The sequence below is a fragment of the Mustela putorius genome, unplaced genomic scaffold (assembly GCF_011764305.1).
Source record: "Mustela putorius furo isolate JIRA1106 unplaced genomic scaffold, ASM1176430v1.1 tig00003853_pilon_pilon_pilon, whole genome shotgun sequence".
Classification (NCBI taxonomy): Eukaryota; Metazoa; Chordata; class Mammalia; order Carnivora; family Mustelidae; genus Mustela; species Mustela putorius.
This window is the reverse complement of record NW_025422005.1, coordinates 80,728,548-80,741,665: the sequence shown is the minus strand read 5'-3', so window position 1 is coordinate 80,741,665 and position 13,118 is coordinate 80,728,548.

Genomic DNA, 13,118 nt, shown 5'->3' with positions numbered 1-13,118 from the left:
ATACCAGACAGAAACTGGGCCCATGATTTGGAAGTTCTACAAGCTTTCCATGAGACCACAAGCTTTCCAAAGTCCTGGGCTACAACTTACTTTATGTTCCTAGCTCCTAGCGTAGCAATTGCTAGGTTGGAAGTTTTCACTAAGGTTCTATGATACGACGGAAAATCACAAACTGAGAAAGCAGCTCACAGAAATTTCCAAGTGGTGCTGTATTAAATGGCTCAAGCTGCCATAACCAAATACCACAAAGTGGGGGACTTAAACAAAAAGTTATTTTCTCACAGTTCTGGAGGCTAAAGATTCAAGATCAAGGTGCCATCTGGTGAGACCTCTCCTCCTGTCTTGTAGATGGCCACCTTCTCACCATGTCCTCACAGAGCCTTTCCTCTGTGGACATGAGGAAAGAGGGAAAGAGTCCTGGTATCTCTTTCTCTTTTCATAAGGACACCAGTTCTTTTAGATTAGGGCCCTATCCTTGTGACCTTATTTAACCTTAATTATCTCCTTAAAGGCCCTATCTTCAAATAGAGTCACATTGGGGGTTAGGGCTTCAACATGAATTTGGGGCAGCGGGGAGGACACAGAGCAGCCTACAACACATGGCAAAAAACAGTTAGAGGACTCTAAAACTCTCAAGGAGAATATCAGTTCATTAAGGAAGTAGAGATGAAAAGACATATGAGAGGGTATTCTTTGGGAAAACTCTGGAGTTGATATATGCTCTCTGCCTCCAAGGGCGGTGGAGGGACTGCCTAACCTCTCAGCTTAAGCCTAGTGAGAGGGGTTTTAACTCAACCATTGAAAAATGGAGGCCTTGATGTGTGTATACTGTATTTCCAGTACAAGGCCCAGGAGACTGGGTCTTGATGCATATCTGAAGAATCTGGAAATGAAAGGCTATGCTTAGCCTAAGGCAGTGCTATTGCGCAGGAAACAGCTGTCTTTGAGAAGTTACTGCACCCCCACCAATAGCAAGGCAAAGAATACTTGAGTGTTTCCCATACAGGAGAATACAGCCTAGAGCTGGTTCTGAGTGCTGTGCAAGAGGACCATTGGGAAGGGTAAAGGATGCCAAACAGAGAGAGTCTCGTCTACACTGAACCCGTAGAAAGCTAGGAGCTAAAGGAGATATTGGCTATCAGGACAAAATGTTCTTCTCAAGGTTGTATTTCCAGGGTCCCAGCAGAGAGGCTCCTAAAAATCCATGGAAACCAGTGCAAGGGACTCAGCATTGAAGGGCTGAGCCAGAAAATGAGCCCAGAAAATGCAAGACTATCTTACGATAGTAGCAGTAAAGTAAGAACTGTCCATTCTCAGTTTTCCTACCCGTCCCTTTGTCCTCCAAGAGCAAAGGGCCAAAACCCACAATTAGCAATCTGGGAAAGGAAAAAAACAAAAGAAAAAGAAGGAAGTACACCATAGCTCTTAACAAGAGTCACTAACCACCAGAAGTTGGGGCAGAGGAGAACATTTAATTCAAAATAGAGTTAGGTTTTATATTGAACTAAGCATTCCAGTTGTGGAACTAAGATTACAAAAGTCATGGAGTTTGCCAATTTTTATTCTGTAGCAGGAAAACAACATCCATATCTAAAAAATTCAAGGAATAGTAGCAGGAAAAGTAGAGGTTCCTACTGATTATATCTTGTAAGACATGCCTGTTCAGCATATTGGTTAAACAACCACAAGGCCCTGCCACACAGAACATTCAATACACTCATTGATCAATGTAAATAAAACCATTTTAAAATATTAGCAAACTCATATAGTATTTAATCTGCTTCACTTTTCATATACTTTCATGTTTCACTGACTGCTTACAATTGCTCCATCATTGATGTGGGCACTATTATTATCTGTTTAATAAATGAGGAAATTTGGATGCCTGGGTGGCTCAGTTGGTTGGGCAGCTGCCTTCAGCTCAGGTCAGGATCCCAGGGTCCTGGGATCGAGTTTCATATCGGGGTCCTTTCTCGGCAGGGAGCCTGCTTCTCCCTCTGTCTCTGCCTGCCATTCTGTCTGCCTGTGCTCCCTCTCTGTCCCTTTCTCTCTCTGACAAATAAATAAAATCTTAAAAAAAATCTTTAATAAATGAGGAAATTGAGGCAATGTGTCTCAGAGACACTCTCTTTACCTCCACCCCGTTCTGCTCTCTCAAATTAGTGAATATTTCATTGGATGTCTACTATGTGCCTTATGTTGGGTATTCTACAATGGTCAAGCAAGATACTGCCCTGTCCCCAAGGAATTTACATTCTAGAAAAGAAAAACAAGTAACAAATAGATAAATATGTCAATACAAGAACAATGAAAAAAATAAACAGGACACTATGGCAGAAGGCACACATAGGACCACTTTCAGATATGCAGGCAGAGAAGGTCTCTCTGAAAAGTGACATTTAAGCTCAGGAAGCATGGGCAGGAGCAAATCAGCCAACCAAGAAGGAGATTTTTTTAAAAATCAAGTAAAATAGCAGATTTGCCCCTGATCCTATAAAATGTATTTTAAATGGAAAGTAAGCTGACAGAGGTTAAAATGTGATATGCTTTGTGTCATATGCTTTAAGAAAGCATGTCAACATTTGCTCAAGAAACTGGAAGAGCAAACCTCCATGTGAGCACTCCCCTTCTCCACCTCCCAGGCAGAGCCTGGGATGGGAGATGACTTGGGCTAAGCATTTAATGAGCCCTTAGGAGGTTCCTGATGGGTCCTTGCTCTACCTGCAGCTGGATGAGTGTCCACAAGACATATGCAGTTCAGGTCAGTTTCTTTTTCTATTAGTTTTGGATCAAAAGAAACAAAATTTGAATGTGAGAGAAGAGAAAAAAGAAGAGGAGCTAAACTCCCATTATGTCATACAAAAAAGCAAGGGGTCATCAGAACATCCCAACTGGTACAAACTAGGGCAGGTGGGAAAATATTTCTTGCTATGAGTTTCAACCATACTGTCTCTGAGAATTGACAGTTGTCCTTGGGAAGTGTGTATGTGTGCATATCTCTCTTTCTGTCCATATGTACACACGTTCCAATAGTTTGAATTTTGGGAAAAAAATACGTTTCCATCTCCACCTATGGACCAGTCTCCTGGGTGATCAGGTTGGGTGTTCAGGTCTACTCTGGATTGCCTAGCCAGACTCAGAGATCTAGAGATACAGAGCTGTGGATGAGAGCCAAGGGGTCTTTCTGGGGGCTGTTAGTCCAAACCAAGTTACTCACTTTTAAGAACTAGGGATGGAAATTAAGATTCACCTCTGTGGATGGAAGATGCAGAGAGGGTCACATGATGATTAGAAAAAGGACACACTTGCTGAAAAGGCTGACTTAGAAACAGTGCAAAATTAATAATGAAGGGATCAGCAGGAGAATTCCAATTTAAAGATGGGTTTTCATGAAATATGGTATAGAAAATGTCATATATTTAAGCACTGCTTAAATATCCCTCTTACTCTAAAATTCCTTATAGTTAATCAACCTTGCAACCCTGTGAAACAGTCCTGCAGAAACAAGAGATGGACAGTCAAAGGAAGCGCAGCTGGCTACATTCTCACTCTTCTGTTGTCTCTACCCAGGGAGTTAACATCTTACGAAGGGAGGTATGGTGGAGACACCACAAGCGGGAATTTCATGCAGGGGAACTGCAGGAGCGGGTGGTCCTGGGGACCTGGGAGGGATGGAAGCAGTACATGATGACAAGGTGGGCATCTTATAAGAGGGGAAAACCTATGGGAGAAGGAAATTGACACTTAAGTAATACAACCCCAAACCATATTGGAAAAATAAAACTATGTGCTGTCTACTTTGCTCCCCCCCAGGCCAATGTAGCTATTCCTTTTGTATATAGTTCTTCTCAGGTAAGAAGCCAAATGCTGAAGCCCATTTCCTCCCAAAGAGACAAAAGTCCTCTCAGGCCTCCAGATCGGCTGGCCACTGCCAGATCAAGGAACCCACCCAGGGAAGAGTGGGAAGTTTGCCTAGAAGGCTTTGCTCTTTAAATGTGCCTTTTCTTTGTATCCAGGCAGGAAGGAGGCCAATAATTTATGGCTCTCCATCCTATGGTATGCTCATGCCTGTGTATGCATGCATGTGAGAGTGTATTTCTTCTGTTGTTTATTCTTCTCCTGATAAGAATGTAATGGACTCTGTCCAGGGCCTTTTGAGGGTTGTCATGCTGACCCTGTGGTTTTTCTCTAATATATACACATTTCATTATTGCCAGTGGTTCCATAACCACTGCTGTGACTAGCAAGTTCATATTTCCTGTGAATGGGCCCATCTCCCACAAAACTACATTAACAAAGGAAAAGTAACCATTCATTAGTCCTATCAACATAATTTGAATAACCTGGAAGCTAAGCAAATTGAGACTTCTATACATTAGTATTATTCTTTTTCTACAAAGGATTTATACTTATGTTCTGGCATCTTGCAGATTCGTTCTCAGCCTCCCTGTTTCAAATCAAACCCTGTCAAATTCTTCGTAAAGCCTTACACTCCTCAGCCTCAGGGCCTATGAGTCCTCATATGTCCCCTGTGGTGCCAAGTACTCTGGTGGCACTCAGCAAAAAACATCACAGTCTTAACCGCGGCTAGATTTTAATTTCATTACTTTGGACTTTAACCTGCCCTCTAATTAGACAATGAACTGAGGAAAATCTAATTACTTTTCCAATATTCCTTCACATGGAGTTCTTGATTATTGCCATGTCACATCTGAACAACTCACAGAGCCTTCCTGAATATGGATGACAATCATCCTCTTTTCTGAACAAAAGCTAACATAATGCCCTTCATTATGTGGAAAGGTTTTTGGTTTTGTTTTGCCTGTTTTTTTGTAGTCTCACCCTTACCGTGAGATTAGTCAAGTTTAGGCTACTCAAGGAGCCAGACGCATTTGAAACACGCTAGAACTGCCCGCAGCCTGTAACAATTCTCTTTTGCTTTACAAGACAGACATATGACCTTTCCTTCAGCCAGGAGCGAGTGGGTAAATGGATTATTTGATTGACTGGGTATGACAGTGCGGTTGAGAAATGTACTTTAAATATATTTGGCAACTTGAAAGTGGTGTGACCCATTAGGATACGATTATGTTAATTTGGGTTGTCATGCAGTACAGAAGCAGTTCTGCCATAATGTTTTGTTGCAGAGAACTGCTTGGGTCCTTCAGGTGGAAATGGTCTTTTGGTGCTGTGGCCCGCCTGATGCTATAGAACCCAGGGCCAACATGTAAGATCCGCTACTGACCCATCTCTTGTGACTGCTTTTATGAGGAAGGCAAGAAAAGAGACCGGGACCCTCTCCTGTTGCTTGATTGGCTACCACGGGCTTTATGGATAATGCATAAATGAGAGAAACAAGGCAATCAATGGCCTCAGTCTTAGCTTTCACCCTTTGCCTCATCATTTAAGCCTTCCCGACTCAAGCTCAACACTGTCACCACAACCACTGAAGTTAAAAAGGAGGTCCTTGTGCTTTTCTGCACCAGATTTCTGGAACAGGTTTCATAAAGAGTCAAAGAGATAGTATCAATAAAGATGAAAAACAAACACTATTAGCCCCATCCAGAATTTCAATGGCAGGAGCAACAACAACTACAACAAAAAGAATGAAATTTCTCACCAAACCTTTACAGAAGTTTCACAGCCCCTCTACCTCATTTTTATTAAACTATTTAATGTACTGGATTGACTTTGAGACTGTCAGACAGGAGATGTCACGCATCTGAAGTCTGTGATCTACCAACAAAGATTGTAGTGAGAGGATTTCTTGTGCAGAACAGGAAAAATGTTGAGAGAGAAAGATACCATCCTACCTGGCAATTCAAAAATCCTTCCTTTTTCTGCTTTTTCTAAGATGCAAGGTGATTCTCTTCTGCTTCTGGGGAGGTCAAAACACAGAAAGAAAACAAGTCCAGAGGAAGGATTATCTTGGATACAAACCCTTTTACTGGGATACTAGATAATCGAGAGTGCAAACTGGTGCAAGACAGCTAAACATTTGTCACTTGCTTGCATGCCTATAGCCCCCTGTTAAGTAGCATGGAAAAATTAAACCACAAAATCCCAGCGAGACAAAGTGCAGACAATTTACAATCCAGATATTGGAGAGATCTCTGATAGTCTTCCCTAAGAAGCAATTATAAATGAAAGGGCCTCTCACTAGTGGAGGATTTTTTTTTAGGAGGCGCGTCGTCAGTCAGAAAGTTTTTCGCCAAAAGGCAGAGAGATCGATAAACCTCTTCTTTCCCCACATCACTGATTAGCTGAAGCAGGCATATTTGCAAAATTGGATGAGAGCACATCTCCAGAAGCCACAAGGATCTTTGCAGTAGGAAAAAAGGGATAAATAGCTAAATCTAAAAATACATTGTTGATGAAGTCTTTGTATTCTGAAGTCCTTAACCAGGGGGCAGCCTAATGAGCATAAAGACTGTCAGTTTCAAAGCCAAATGAAGAAGAATTCAAAATAGCTCTTACTATTTCTAGGATTTGGGGCACATTTTTTAACATCACTGAGCCTCAGCTTCCTCAGTTGGATAAGAAGTATAGTAGCATCTGCATCCCAGAATTATTAGAGTCAGCATATAACAGGTGTTCAACAAATACTATGTCTCTAATCCTTTTTTGCACAACTAGAGACTAAAAATAAGAACAGCAAAATTTCCCCCTTTCTGTATAAGGTAATGTGCTATTAAAAAAAAAAAAAAAAAAAGGAAGAACAAGAGACAACATAACATCATTGAAAAGACAATCTGCACCTGGGAGGAAAAAGACCTGAATTCACCACCTGGCTCTCCATTTTTACTTCTGTGATTCTGCTCCTCGAACTCACTAGGCCTTCAATTTCTCATCTGAAAACCAAAGATACTGGATAGATAGCTGACCCCTACTGTTTTATTTCACTGAAGGCTGTTACTATTAGTAATGTCTAAGCCACTAAAGAGATATTTACTTAAAATCCAACATTTCAGGGATGCCTGGGTGGTTCAGTGGGTTAAAGCCTCTGCCTTTGCCCTAGGCCATGATCCCAGGGTCCTGGGATCGAGCCCCGCATCAGGCTCTCTGCTTAGCGGGGAGCCTGCTTCCTCCTGTCTCTCTGCCTGCCTCTCTGCCTACTTGTGATCTCTGTCTGTCAAATAAATAAATAAAAATAAAAATAAAAGATTTAAAGTCCAACATTTCTGTGTTAAAAGCAGCAATATATAGATAAACATAGATGCAAAAACCTTCAACAAAATATTAGCAAGCCAAATTCAACAATACATTAAAAAAATCATTCACCATGATCAAATGGGATTTATTCCTGGGATACAAGGGTGGTTCAATATTTGAAAATCAATCAATGTGATACATCATCACACCAACAAGAGAGAGGATTAAAAACCATATGATCATTTCAATAGATGCAGATAAAGTACTTAAAAAATCCAACATCTGTTCATCATAAAAATCCTCAACAAAGTAGATTTAGAAGGACTATACCTCAACATAATAAAAGGCTATTTATGAAAAACTCACAGCTAACATCATACTCAGCAGGGAAAAACTGAAAACTTTTCCCTTAAGCTTAGGAAAAAGACAAGGATGTCCACTCTTATCACTTTTATTCAACACAGTACACGTAGTCCTAGCCACTAAATATAGAAAACCCTAAAGACTCCACCAAAAAAAAAAAAAAAAAATACTAGAACTGATGAACCAATTCAGTAAGGTCACAGGATACAGAATCAATATAAAGAAATCTGTTCCATTTCTATACACTAATAATGAAGAAGCAGAAAGAGAAATTTAAAAAATAATCCTATTTATAATTACATTCTAAATAATAAAATAAAACTTATCCAATCAGGTGAAAGACCTGTACTTTGAAAATGATAAAACACTAATGAAAGTAATCGAAGATGACATAAAAATTTTAAGGATATTCTATGCTCATGGACTGGGAGAACTAATATTGTTAAAATGTCCATATTACCCAAAGCAATCAAGAGATTTAATGCAATCCCTGTCAAAATACCACCAGCATTTTTCACAGGACTAGAACAAACCATCTGAAAATTTGTGTGGAACCACAAAAAAACCCAAATGGCCAAAACAATCAAACAGAGAACACAGAAATCAAACAGAGAACCCAGAAATAAACCTACGCTATATGGTCAATTAATCTTTGACAAAGGAGGCAAGAATATGAAATAAGAAAAAGACAGTCTCTTCAACAAATGGTGTTAGGAAAGCTAGTCATTTACATGCAAACGAATGAAACAACCATTTTCTTACACCATACACAAAAATGAACTAAAACGGATTAAAGACCTAAATGTGAGACCTGAAACCATAAAAATCCTAGAAAAAAGCATAGGCAAGAATTTTTCTGACATCAGCTACAGCAACATTTTTCTAGATATGTCCTCTAAGGCAAAGAACACAAAAGCAAAACTAAACTACTGGAACTACAGTAAAATAAAAACTTTCTCCACAGCAAAGGAAACAATCAACAAAACTAAAAAACAACCGACTGAATGGGAGAAGATATTTACAAAGGACATATCCAAGAAAGGGTTAGTATCCAAAATATAAAGAATTTATACAACTCAACACCAAGAAAACAAATAATACAATTAAAAAACGGGAAGAAGTTGCACCTGGGTGGCTCAGTTAGTTAAGCATCTACCTTTAGCTCAGGTCATGATCCCAGAGTCCTGGGATCAAGCCCTGTGTCGGGCTCCCTGCTCAGTGGGGAGCCTGCTTCTCCCTCTTCTTGTTGCTCCCCCTGCTGTACTATCTGTCAAATAAATAAATAACATCTTAAAAAAAAATGGACAGAAGACATGAACAGACATTTCTCCAAAGAAGGCATACAGAGGGACAACAGACACATAAAAAGATACTCAGCATCACTAAAGTGAAAATCAAAATCATGATATCACCTCACACTTGTCAGAAAGGCCAAAATCAAAAAGACAAGATATAACAAGTGTTGGCAGGGATGTGAAAGAATAGGAATCCTGTGTATTGTTGGTGGGAATGCAAACTAGCGCAGCCACTGTGAAAAACAACATGGAGGTACCCTAAAAAATTAAAAAATGAACTACCATATGATCCAGTAATTCCACTACTGACTATATACCCAAAGAAAACAAAAACATTAACTCAAAAAGATACATGCACCCCTATGTTTACTGCAGCATTATTTAAATAGCCAAGATATGGAAGCAACCGAAGTGTCCATCGATAGATTCATGGATAAAGAATATATTACATATAATATACATATTAATATATATGGTAGAATATTAGCCATAAAAAAGGATGAAATCTTGCCACTGCAACAACATGGATGGATCTAGAGGGCATTGTTTTAAGTAAAATAAGTCAATCAGATAAGACAAATACCATATGGTTTCACTCATATGTGGAATTTAAGAAACAAAACAAATAAAGAAAAACGGACAAACCAAAAACTAGGCTCTTAACTACAAAGAACAAACTGATGGTTACCAGAGGGAGGTGGGTCAAATAGGTGAAGGGAATTGAGAGCACACTTGTCATGATGAGCACTGAGTAATGCACAGAATTGTTGAATCACTATACACCTGAAACTAATATAACACTCTATGTCAACTATAATGGAATTAAATTAAATTAGTTTTCTTTGAGATCCCTCCCCCATAAAAAGCAGCAATATGGAAGAATAACATTTGAGGGCTATAAAGGTATACCAGTTGGGGTCTGAATTCCATAGTTGCACTTACTGGTTCAGGAACCTGGAAAATTTAACCTGTGTATCAGTTCCCTTATCTGCAAAATGGGCAAAGTAATAGTTGCTGCATCATATAATGATTGTGAATATTTAATGAGTCAGTCCATGGAAAAGTTTTAAGCACAGTATCTGAGGCAGAATAATCATTGATATAATAACTGCTATTTTTATTGGTTTTGTGTTGTTGCTATTATTTATTATTATTGTTATTATTATTATTATTATTACTACTACTAGTGATTGAGATGCAATAATCCCTAAATACAGTGGTTTTATCCACTATGGATTTTTAAATATGATGCCTGTGTCTTCATATAAATGAATTTGCAAAAATTATCTTTTTATAGAGTGCTTGTAGTGCATTCGGTCTTCACTTGCACTGCATTCTAAACAACCAGAAGAGTGGGAACCTGGATGGCTCAGTTGGTTAAGCATCTGCCTTCAGCTCAGGTCATGACCCCAGGGTCCCTGGATCAAGCCCTGCATCAGGCTCCCTGCTTGGTGGGAGTCTGCTTCTCTCTTTCCCTCTGCCCCTCCCCATGTATGTGTTCTCTCCCTCAAATAAATAAATAAAATAAAATAAACACCCAAAGCAATCACTGCCCCTACTTCTGTAGCCCAAGCAGGCAAATCCAGGAAGCATTCTGAGTGTGATATGGATATCTATACACTGAGAGAAGACCAAGCCCAGAATAGTGTACCATTAAGCACTGCCATAATTTGTGAAAAGGTCAGACAACAACACAAGCATATTGCTGAGATGAAACAAAGGATATACAAGTGCAGAAGACATATAATTTCAAAGAAAGGGATACTTTGAAAACTTTTTAAAGACTGAATACTGGGACACTTGAGAAAAATCTGTATTAACATATATTACAGGACAGCAGTATCTCCTAAACACTTAAAATTGGTGATTGATCCAGAGCAGATTTGTACATCAACAAATCTAAGTTAGATTTAAAATAGATGCCTTCTAGAAGTTTTATGTACTGATAAAATGCATTTAATGACATTTCAATTGTTTAGTGTTGGTAAAACTTTGGTCTCACCACCTATGATCAGCCATAGTCCAATCAAGTCAAGGGCACACTAGGGATTACTACTGCAGTGGACAGCCTCTGGCCTCAGGGAGTCTGCAATGTAATGCATGAGCGGTTACAACCCTATGACATAGTCAAGAGCTGCAATGTGTGGGTCAGACATTAAGAAATCACTAAGGGCCTGGGGACATGGGATAGCGCTCTTTGTGACTGCTTCGGGTATGGACACATCGAGGAGGTTTTCCTGTTTAGTTTTCCCTAAACCTGCCCTCTGGTTCTTCATTTACTTTTCCCAATAAATTCCTCCAGCCTTAGCTGGCTCTAAGTCCACATGGAAAGGCAGTGTGCTACTGCTTTTGGAGAAATGCTTCAACTCTTTCCCACGCTGTCATTGACTTTCATCACTAAGAACTTAATTTTTTTAAGTTTGATTATTTAGAATGCTATCATTTAAAACAATTCCCTTAAAAAATAAATAAATAAAACAATTCCCTTAGGTTGCCTTTCCCAATTTTTTAACAAAGTATTCTTGGGGTACCTGGCTCAGTCAGAAAAGCATGCGACTCTTGATCTTGGGGTCATGAGTTCAAGCGCCAAGCTGGATGTAGAGATTACTTAAGTTAAAAAAAAAAACTTAAAAAACATTTAAGTATTCTTGATGATGCTAGAGAAAATTCAGACAGAAACTCAAGAATGTTTAGAAAATAATTATAATAAAAATACACATGATAACCTATGGAAAACAGCTAAAACAGACTTCAGAGGGAAAATAACAGCCTCAAATACTTTACTCAATACAAAAAGAAAAAAAGGAAAAGTGAAAATTATGCATTCAACTTTTAAAATGTAATAGAAGCCTTTAAAAAGCAGAATATAAAGAATATAAATAAGTATAAATGAATGAACTTAGAGGAAAAATTTTTAAACTGGTTAAAAACACCAAAAAGCAGACAAATCATTACCAATCCTAAGAAAGAAAACAGAGTAAAACAAATAAATATACAAAATAAGAAATAAAAGGAGGAAAATATCTCAGATCCAAAGAAAATCTGAAGAATCATAACAGGCTATTTTTTCCCAATTTCACATAATGGATAATTTTCTAGAAAAAAAAGTAACTTACTAAGGCTTACTAACAGAGTACCCTTGATGGCCTGAAAGAAATTAAGGAAGGTGTTTCATTTTTTTCCCCACTGTCTGCTAATGGAAAGCTCAGAAACAGAGGGTCTTTTTCAACAGGAAAACTAAGCCACTGACTTTCTAAAGCATTGTGGCTTTGGGCTTGCAGAGTGGCCAGAGCAGAATCTCTTCATACCTGCATGGACATTACAACTCAAAGAAAATGATGTAGCGAGTCTAACGTATTGAAAAGAGGTAAAGGTAGCAGTGGTTTATTGCACTCTATCAAACAAAGCCCTTCAAACGGTGTGGAGAAAAAAAAAATCATGGCAGAAGTAGGTGTTTAGATTTTTGTTTTTGCATATTCTGTCATTTTAGCATGTAAGAAAACCAGGACAATCAGGTTCAAAAGGATTCCATTCTCAGCCCTGCGACTCGTGTTACTCCCGGGGTCAAGGAATTAGGGTACAAAACATTTCCCACGTCCCAGTGATCTGAGAAGTTGCCATCTGCACCCAGGAAGACTGAAGTGAACCAACAAAGTTCCAAACTTTGAACTGATAAACCTCAGAAAGCCTCTGGGCCCAAAATCTACAGCCTCTGCACCAAGACCATAGCTGAGTTCGAGAAGGTCCATTTAAGTTCTGCCTTCTCCACAAGAGAACTCAAAACAGAACCTGGACTTAGGAACTCAGAAAACTCTAAATGCTAAAATGTTTCAAATGCCCGTGTCTCTCCTCATCACAGCTTCCTAAAATTTCCTTACCAATTACTGAAATAAACAAAGTCACTAATGATTTTCGTTTTAGTGTCTAGAAATATCTCACTCCTACTTCTGTCCTGTATTTAACCAGGTTAAGAAACTACAGTTGTTCAGCTTCAGGACTTAGACCCTGAAGTCCAGCTAGGTTCACCCTGCTATACCCTCACTACCCTCTATGGCATGTTAATAAATAGTGGCATCAAATTCACCCAAAGCTAGAAGACATCTCAGTTCATCTCTATCTATAGCACACAAACAAAAGCAGGTATCAAGCTTTCCCAAAAGAAGATATGGAAGCCACAAATAAGCTTCAAACAATGTAGAGCTAATTTGGAGCACTCGTAAGAGACAGAAAGGAGGTTGGTGGTGACTTTCCCTACAGGGTCTCTGACAGATGGTTGAGCAAAAGTCATTGCTCCATTCAAGGCAACTC